The sequence below is a fragment of the Echinops telfairi genome, unplaced genomic scaffold, assembly GCF_000313985.2.
Source record: "Echinops telfairi isolate 266 unplaced genomic scaffold, ASM31398v2 ScPeMD7_1713;HRSCAF=2227, whole genome shotgun sequence".
Classification (NCBI taxonomy): Eukaryota; Metazoa; Chordata; class Mammalia; order Afrosoricida; family Tenrecidae; genus Echinops; species Echinops telfairi.
The window spans coordinates 20,020,797-20,029,037 of NW_022105611.1; positions in this window are offsets into that span (position 1 = coordinate 20,020,797).

Sequence of the window (8,241 nt, forward strand, 5' to 3'; positions counted from 1 at the left end):
AGTCCTGGGAGGTATGATTATTAGGGGCAAAACTGGGTACTAGCTAGTCAACCTTGGAAGGCGGATCATGGGCTGGTTGTAGCATAGTAGGTAACTTCAGAATATTGGTGTTTTCTGGCTCCTTCCTGCTATTGTTAGCAGTCCTACAAGAAAGAGTTAGATAAACTCAAGCTCTCAGAGCTAGCTACACTGTGAGCGGAGAAGAAACACAGTTTTGCTCAGGGTGGCACTCTGCTATAACCTATAATCTGGGTTAGCTGAGGATCCTGCAATTTTGTAGTTTACAGCGTCAAAAAGCCAATTTTGTGCCTACTGAAGAAGTTATAAATAGTAACTGAAAAATTTTAGCCTTAGCAAGACTTTTGCAATGTGTTTTTTTTCTTCCACAAATGGCATGTCAAGTAAACCAGGGGCACATGCATATGTATAACATGTGCAGTGGACATAGGACTCTAACTCCAGAGAGAGGTGTATGTCTTGCAGAATCATGCATAATGGGTGTGTTATTGGCATCAAAGTATGGTGATGCCCTCTTTACAAACTCTTTGGGCCTGTTGGCAGGAAGGAATCAGTGATGTTGCTTTGCTAGTGAAGGTGTCTGCAGGGAACCACTATTTCGTCAGAGGGATGGCTAAGAAGTACAGACCAGTTTTCAGCTTGAAAACCATGCTTAGATGAGCGATTTGGTTGTAATTGTTCACATTGGAGCTGACCTGAAACAAACAGACAAAAACAAAAACAACCCTCACTGCCATTGTGTCAGTGTGGCTCATAGCAACCCCCTGAGGGTTTATGAGAAAACGGTAACTGTCTTCTGGAGTAGAAAGCCCAGTCTTTCTCCTGTTGAGCTGCTGGTGGTTTTGAACTGCCAATCATGTGGATTGCAACCCAACGCATAATCACTACACCACCAGTGCTCCTAAATAGACCAAAGGTCTACTAGATTTTTGAAAGAATGGCATTACCAATGGAACTCCAAACTTAGCCTGTCAGACCTTGTTACTGCTCAACCTTCAAAATATGCCCTGCACCCTTAAATATGCACCAGCAGGCAGGAAATTGGAAGGCTGAATTCCCTCTCACATTGTTCATGGATGTGTCTATCCAGCCTTGGGCTTCTTAGCAATGTAGCCCATCTAGGAATTCAGTGAGAGCAGTTCAAAACCCCTCCATTGCTTTTTAGGAGAAAGTGAGGCTGTCTGCTCCTGTGAAGATTTACAATCCTACAAACCCTGTATAGGGTCGACCATGAGTCAAATCAACTCAATGGCAGTGGGTGGGACTTATAGTTAAACCCACTTCTTCCACGTGCCAGGTATTAATGAGACTTGGGGCTGGTGCTGCAGCTGTGAATAGGGGGAGAGGCAGTTGAGGGTGCAGAAAATATAGAAAAACCACCCCCACCCCCAACTCCCAGTCAGACTCAGCAACCACAGTTGTCTCCTTGGTGGGGGTCTGGGAAGGGATCCAGACATTTCTACTTCTGGCCCTGGAGAATGCTGCTGATCTGACTGCTGGGTATCCTGCCGGTACCAGCTTCCTTCTGTGGCCTAGAGGAGTTGACTTTGTAGGTCTTTGTTTGCTACCTGAAAGATTTAATTTTGTTTTTCCATTGCTCTTAGTTATGCAGAGAATTGATGGGTAATTGGCATCTTTGGGCTCGCTTTAAGCAAGAGTAATATGTTTACGACCTCAGTTAAGCTCAGTCACACACAGAGGAAATGTAACACCTTGCTGGTAATACCACCCCTCCCTTCCAATGTGAAAGATCGCAGAGTCCCTCTATGACATATAAACACCACTACAACCCTCGTGATCATTAATGCTACCAATGCTTGGTCCCCTTAAAGGTCAGACTTTCCCCAGAACGTTCTCCTCTGAATTCTTCTTTATCGGTCTGAGGTAGTTAGTTTATTGTGCCAAACTGGCCGGTAAACACATGTGGGGTTAATTGAAGGGTGTAGGGATAAATGGCTCGGTGAGCATCACCTTTCTAGTTCTCTGGTCTCTTGTTTTCTGATGGTCGGACCAGGATGCAGCTGCCCTAGCCAGTTCCATGCTTTAGCTGGCAAGGCTCACTTCCTGAGGTAAAAGTATTGGGTATGGAGGTACCCATATACTTTTACCTACAAATGTTTAGAAACGTTCAATGACTGATAGCTGTGCCGTCAGGTGTTTCATCTTCCCTTCATGGATAGCAAATGCTTTTTTTTTTCCTTCAGAATTTACCATCCTCTAGCAATTGGACCTCAGAGAAGCAAATCAGTATGAGTCCTGAGACATCCCTGAGGAGAAGCCACATGGACCTACCCCGATGCAGCCCTGGGTGCTGGAGCAGTCGTGTCAAGACCCCTGCCAGCACTGAGATGCATACACGCTCACTGACTCGGCTTTCCTCCTACAGTCGGATTCATTGTGTTTTGTGAGCTGGAGGAGGACTTTGTGGATTGGTGTTGGACATATGGGTTAATGTTGGACTTGTGGGCTTGGGCAGCACTAGGTTGGGATGTTTTCTTGATGTGCACTTACCCTTTACATATAAAACTCTCATACATGAGTTTCTGTGGATTTGTTTCTCTAAAGTACCCAGACTAACACACAGTCGTAGTGTGGGGGGCATTAAGGGCCACGGTCTGCGTGAGTATGTCCTGCAGTGCAGGCCTGAGCTGTGTGTTCTGGGAGGAATAAGCTATAGCTCTAATTTTGACCTTTGTCAAGGACGAAGTCCCTTCTTCATGAAGTGACCCCTTCTTCTCTCCCTAATAGCCCCAAGAAGATTGGAGACTATCCTGATTGCAACCACTTCCTCCTGATCCTCATTGAATGGCTCGATGTCACCTGCAGTTACTCTACTGCAGCCCTACGTCCATCCCTGAGACATGTTTTTGTGTGCGTTTCCTCCCCTCAACTCCATACCCAATACTTTTACCTACAAATGTTTAGAAACGTTCAATGACTGATAACTGTGCCGTCAGGTATTTCATCTTCCCTTCATGGATAGCAAATGCTTTTTTTTTTCCTTCAGAATTTACCATCCTCTAGCAATTGGACCTCAGAGAAACAAATCAGTATGCGTTTCATCCCGTGAATACAAGCGCCTTGGCTTGAATGGGGCAAGCACTATGTTTTCATGGCCTGGGTTAGCAGCTGCCTTTGATCTCAGCATTAATTTGACAGAGACCAATCACGTAGTGGCCAATACCACTAAAAATGCAGTCAGCGCCCAACAAACATCCTGACTGTCTCTGGCAGGGCAGGTCATGGATCACAGGCTTGCTCTAGACCAGTGGTTCTCAACCTTCCTCATGCCGCGCCCCTTTCATACAGTTCCTCATGTGGTGGTGACCCCCAACCATAACATTATGAAGTTGCTACTTCATCACTGTCATTTTGCTACTGTTATGAATCGGGCGATCCCTGTGAAAGGGTTGTTCAACTCCCAAAGGGGTCGTGACCCACAGGTTGAGAAGCGCTGCTCTAGACTATGACCTGGCTGGAGAATGTGGTCTGTGTGCCACTGCTAACACTTTCTGTTATTTCTGGGTGAACACTGGATCAAGTAGGGACCAGTCTAAAAGCAATAAAGTTGCTCATGGGACACATCCAAAGTCCTATGTAAAAAATCCAGGAGAATCCTGGTGAGAATGTCTGAAGTCTTGGTTCTCGTGGATCAGACTTTTGCTTGGACCTCTGGTCACTAGATTGGCTGTTTGCTTCTTCAGGCCACGCCTTTAAAATTTGTTAACGGAGTTTCTATCTTCTAGTTTCCAACACATTCAGATTCGAATTTTGGTGGCCCGAAGTTGTACAGGGCTCTCAGTGAATCTGGAGAGCCTGTCATTGCTGGAGACAGCTGACCGGGGACCTTGACCTTCAACCACTTTCCAATCTGGTCCACTAGATAGACTCCCTGGGGAGGGTCCTCGACTGCTGGAGGCTCCCTCACACAATGTCCCTCTGTAGCTGGAAGTAGCCGTGTGGCTTGGCACCCTAGTTCCCTAACCACAGTTAGGGCTCCCATTCCATGGAGAGATAGGAGATAGCGAGGCTCAGGCAGGGAGAGGGAAAGAGGGGGGCACGGGGATGGCAGGATGTCTGGAGGAGTGATTCTGACAGCCAGCATTGGAATCTTATGCGGATTGTAAACGCCAAAGGCAGCAAACCCAGGACTTTGTTTGCATGTTTACTTTCTTGTCCCTACCTGCGCCAGACCTGCCTGGACAGAGCAGGCACAGGTTCATGACTGGACTGAGAAATGTGACAAGACCTGGGATTGGTCCATTCATAACCTGGAGCTACAGATGGGCCAAGCACCCCACATCCGATAAAAGCCCCGAGACACCATTCATTCAGCAGCAGCTCACTGCGGTCCTGACCTGCTGCAACAGGGACTTTCTTTCTTTCCAAACAAACTTTGCTCTCGGTTTGCCATCTGTGGTCCGTGCACCCATTCTTCGGTTCACGGGACCACGAACCTCTGGACACATCAGAGCAAAGTCCTTACATTCTGGAAGGGGAAGAGAGGGAAGCTCCCCTTGATAACAGCTGAGCTAAGACATGAAGGATGAGAAGAAGTCCATCCCAGGAGGAAGAGCAGTCCTGACCTAGGAAACCGCAGGAGACAGTCCTGGAGGCAGGGAAGGTTGGTCTCCGTGAGGCAGGGTGACTGGGCCTTAGTAACAAAAAGGGAAGGGGTCTAGGAGGATGGCAGGAGGAAGTCGATTGGAGCACTAGGGAAGGCCTTAGTGAAGAGTTTCGACCACTAAAAACGACACGATGTGGCTTAAGCTCCGAAGAGCTGGGAGGGGACAAGAGTTAGGAGACCAGGGCAGGCTGCAGACAGTGGGATTTGGCAGAGAATGGTGTCAACGGAGATGGAGAAGTGCATAGATCTTGTGGGCATTTTGAAGATTTTGTTAATTTGCTGATGGTCTGGGTATAGGCCATGGACGAAAGGGAGAATTTAAGAAAGATTCCTAGATTTCAGGCTTGAGATGGAGGTGCATGCGTGTGTATGACCGTGCATACTGTTGGAAAAGCGTTGCGTCTGGAGTCCCAGCTTATACACACACAGGTTCCTTTCGCACAGAGCATGCCGACCCCTGTCTTTGTGATCAGGGGATGCGTGCATACAAGTTCTCTGTTATACCCTCATCTTGGTATGGTTAGGATGCCTTCCAGAAGTGACTTCCAAATGATCTGTGGGGTCAGTGAAGTTCAAAGCGGAGAGGTCGCTTGAGAAAGTTATCACGATTGATGTTTGTTTGTTTCTTCCAAAGGAGTGATCTTGATATTTGGGACACAGGGTGATCACAGAGGCTTATTTTGAAAATGTGTTAAGAAAATTTAAAGCTGAACTGGTAAGAAAAAGGGTAGGAAACGTCATCTAACATCTATATTTTTTGTCACAATACTGTACCTGCTCATTCTTTGAGGGTGCAAGGGGTCCCCCATGAGGATTTTGTTGGGGAACCTCACCTTGACCAACCTGCAGCCCTGATCTTGCTCCTTCATACTTGTTGTTCCCTAATCTCAGAGGACATTGAAAAGGAACACGATTAGAGCCCTTCAGGGATGCCAGTTGAAGAGCGCAGACTTCTTCAGGGAAGGGGAGGGAGATAGAAGCGCCGCCTTCAGAAGCATAGGAACACGCGCGAGGATGCGTCGAGAAACCATGGCTTCACCCGTTGACACTTTGGTTTAAGACACTTCAAGGTTTCTATGACTTTGTAGCATTACTTTTTTGTTTTGTTTTTGTAGCATTACTTTTTGAGTTACCTGAGAATACAGTAAACTCAAGAGCCGGAACCTGGATAAAGCAGAAACTTGTTAGAGAAGGAAAATCCGACGTTGTCTACTAAAATGAACAACAGGAAAGTGGTTCCAAAGCACCCTGTCACAGGTGAGAAACGCACAGGGCGAAAGCGAGGCTGCCCTCCTGTTATGTTCTGGCTCTCACAGTGTACAGTCTAGGCACAATCTTTCTGGAAGGATGTGTAAGAGACTCCATGGGAGGTGTGGTAGATTGCAAAAGATGGCTACCAATTCCTCCCCATCTGTGTATGTGCAGCCTTTATAAATGTAACTTTGATGATTGTAAACTTGATTATGGTGGATGGAACTACTGTGTAATAAGATACCTAAAAAAAAAAAAAGAAAGATACCTGGTCATTGGATTTCCCCCTTCTGCATTTGTTCTAAGTTTTCTCTCTGGTTTATTTTAATACTGCTGGTGATCTTTTCTTTCTTCCTTTGAAAAAATCATATATATATGCATACACACTGTTTTCATGGGTATTTTTTTATATTTCCCAATTAATGAAGCACAGAAGGGATGGATGTATAGATAGTATATACATCTAGTATATAATAGCTTTTTTTGGGGGGAGGGAGATTGAGGGGTAGTTGGGAGCAAATAATGAACACTGGAGGTGGGGAGGATGCACTAGAACTGTTTGTGATGATGTGCATATAACGCTTTTAAAATATGGCTGAACTATGGAAGTGTATAATGTGTAAATTATATCACAATAAAACTACCTGGAGAAAAACGAAATGCTGCTTTGCTGTTCTTCTCATCTGAGGAGGACTATTTCTGCACACCTGGCGGGCACCTGACTCCGGCGGGCCACTGACCTGCTCTCACCAGCACAAAGCAACGAAAGTGGTGCTGACGGTGTGGTGGGCTCACACCTGAAGGGGCCTTGCTGCCACCACCTTGGCCCTCCTGATGTCCTTAGACCACCAAGGTCAGGCTTGTTCCCTGAGGATGAGACACTATGGGGAAAGTGAGGCCCAGCTGGCAGGCCTGCAGGGACAGCCTGGCAGGGGAGGGATGCCGCAGTAGCCGGAGTAGTCCCCCTCACTATGCCAAAGGCCCAAAGTAGCGGGTAAAACCAGCACACGCATTGCCCAACGCAGTCCAGTCCAAATCGCTGGCCCACAGAATCGTAAGCCCACAAAATGGCTGCTGCTGTAAGTTTGGGGGAGGCTGTTATACAGTGGCAGGAAACGGCTACAGGACGGAATTGAGTGGTCAGATGACAGGAAAAGGAGAGAGTTTTAATTTATCCTTTTGGACTTTGAACCTTGTGAGTGTATTAAGTATTCATTCTCCAAAAATGTATGCCACGTTCAGTAAGTACAACAAATGTTGTTTTTTTTTTTAATATATAAAGGAGTTGTCAGTGATCGGTCATTCTCATGAATCTTTGGAGTAGATTTTCCCAAAAGCACGGTATGCCTACAGAAATGCACACACAGGAGTCGAGAGCTGGATGGATTTTTACAGTGTGGGTGCCCTTTGTGGAACTAGCAGCGGGGCCAACAGACTTCTCCACACCCTCTCCTGCCTGCTACTCCCAAGAGTATTTGCTGAACAGAAACGTAGTTTCCTTTCATCTCCGCAAAACATGTTAGAACAGTATTTAAAGAATTTTATTCTTAAGCACACAGCAAGGTTTTTTCCTTCATCAGGACACACCCCATCTCCACTTGGCCCTTCTGAGGCACAGAAACACACTGAGCAGTAGTTACAGGCGTTCCCAGTTGAAGACAAACTTCGGTAGCCAGTGACAGGCATCACTGCCCTCTGGTGGTCATATTTGGTCGTTGCAACCAAGAAAGGCACCCAGGTGAGGCCTTTCCAATGTTAATCAAGGTGAACCAGATAAACTGCTGGCATTTTAGAGCAACCCTTTTAGCTCAGCTGACCTACAGTTGCCAGCCTGGGCAGCACCGATAAAGTTAAACTTTCCTACTCTCCCTGTTCCACCCAGGCAGGTGAGAGGTGCAACCTACGGGATCTCCCGATTCACAAGGGTTACCAGCGGCTGAAGGCCATGAAGGAGGGGCTGGAGGAGGCAGTGGCTGTGGCATGCACAGAACACAGTACAGGGAGAAAACGGGGCTGGCTTATGAGGCTGAAGCCCAAGTCCCCCGAAGAAGGACACGTACTTAGAGGGCCAATGAAAAAGAAGAGGCCACCGACTGCAACAATGGGCTCAAGAATAGCAATAGTTGGGGAGATTGCAGGAACCATGCCTTCCTTGCCATTCCTGTAATGAAAGCTTCCTGGGAGGTGGTGGTGTGCGGAACCTCTTAGCTTCAGCATCCGGAACTCCAAGGATGGAGCATTTAAAGTCAGATAGAATTTTTAAAATCATTTTATTAGGGGCTTATACAACTCTTATCACAATCCATACATACATCAATTGTGTAAAGCACATTTGTACATTCATT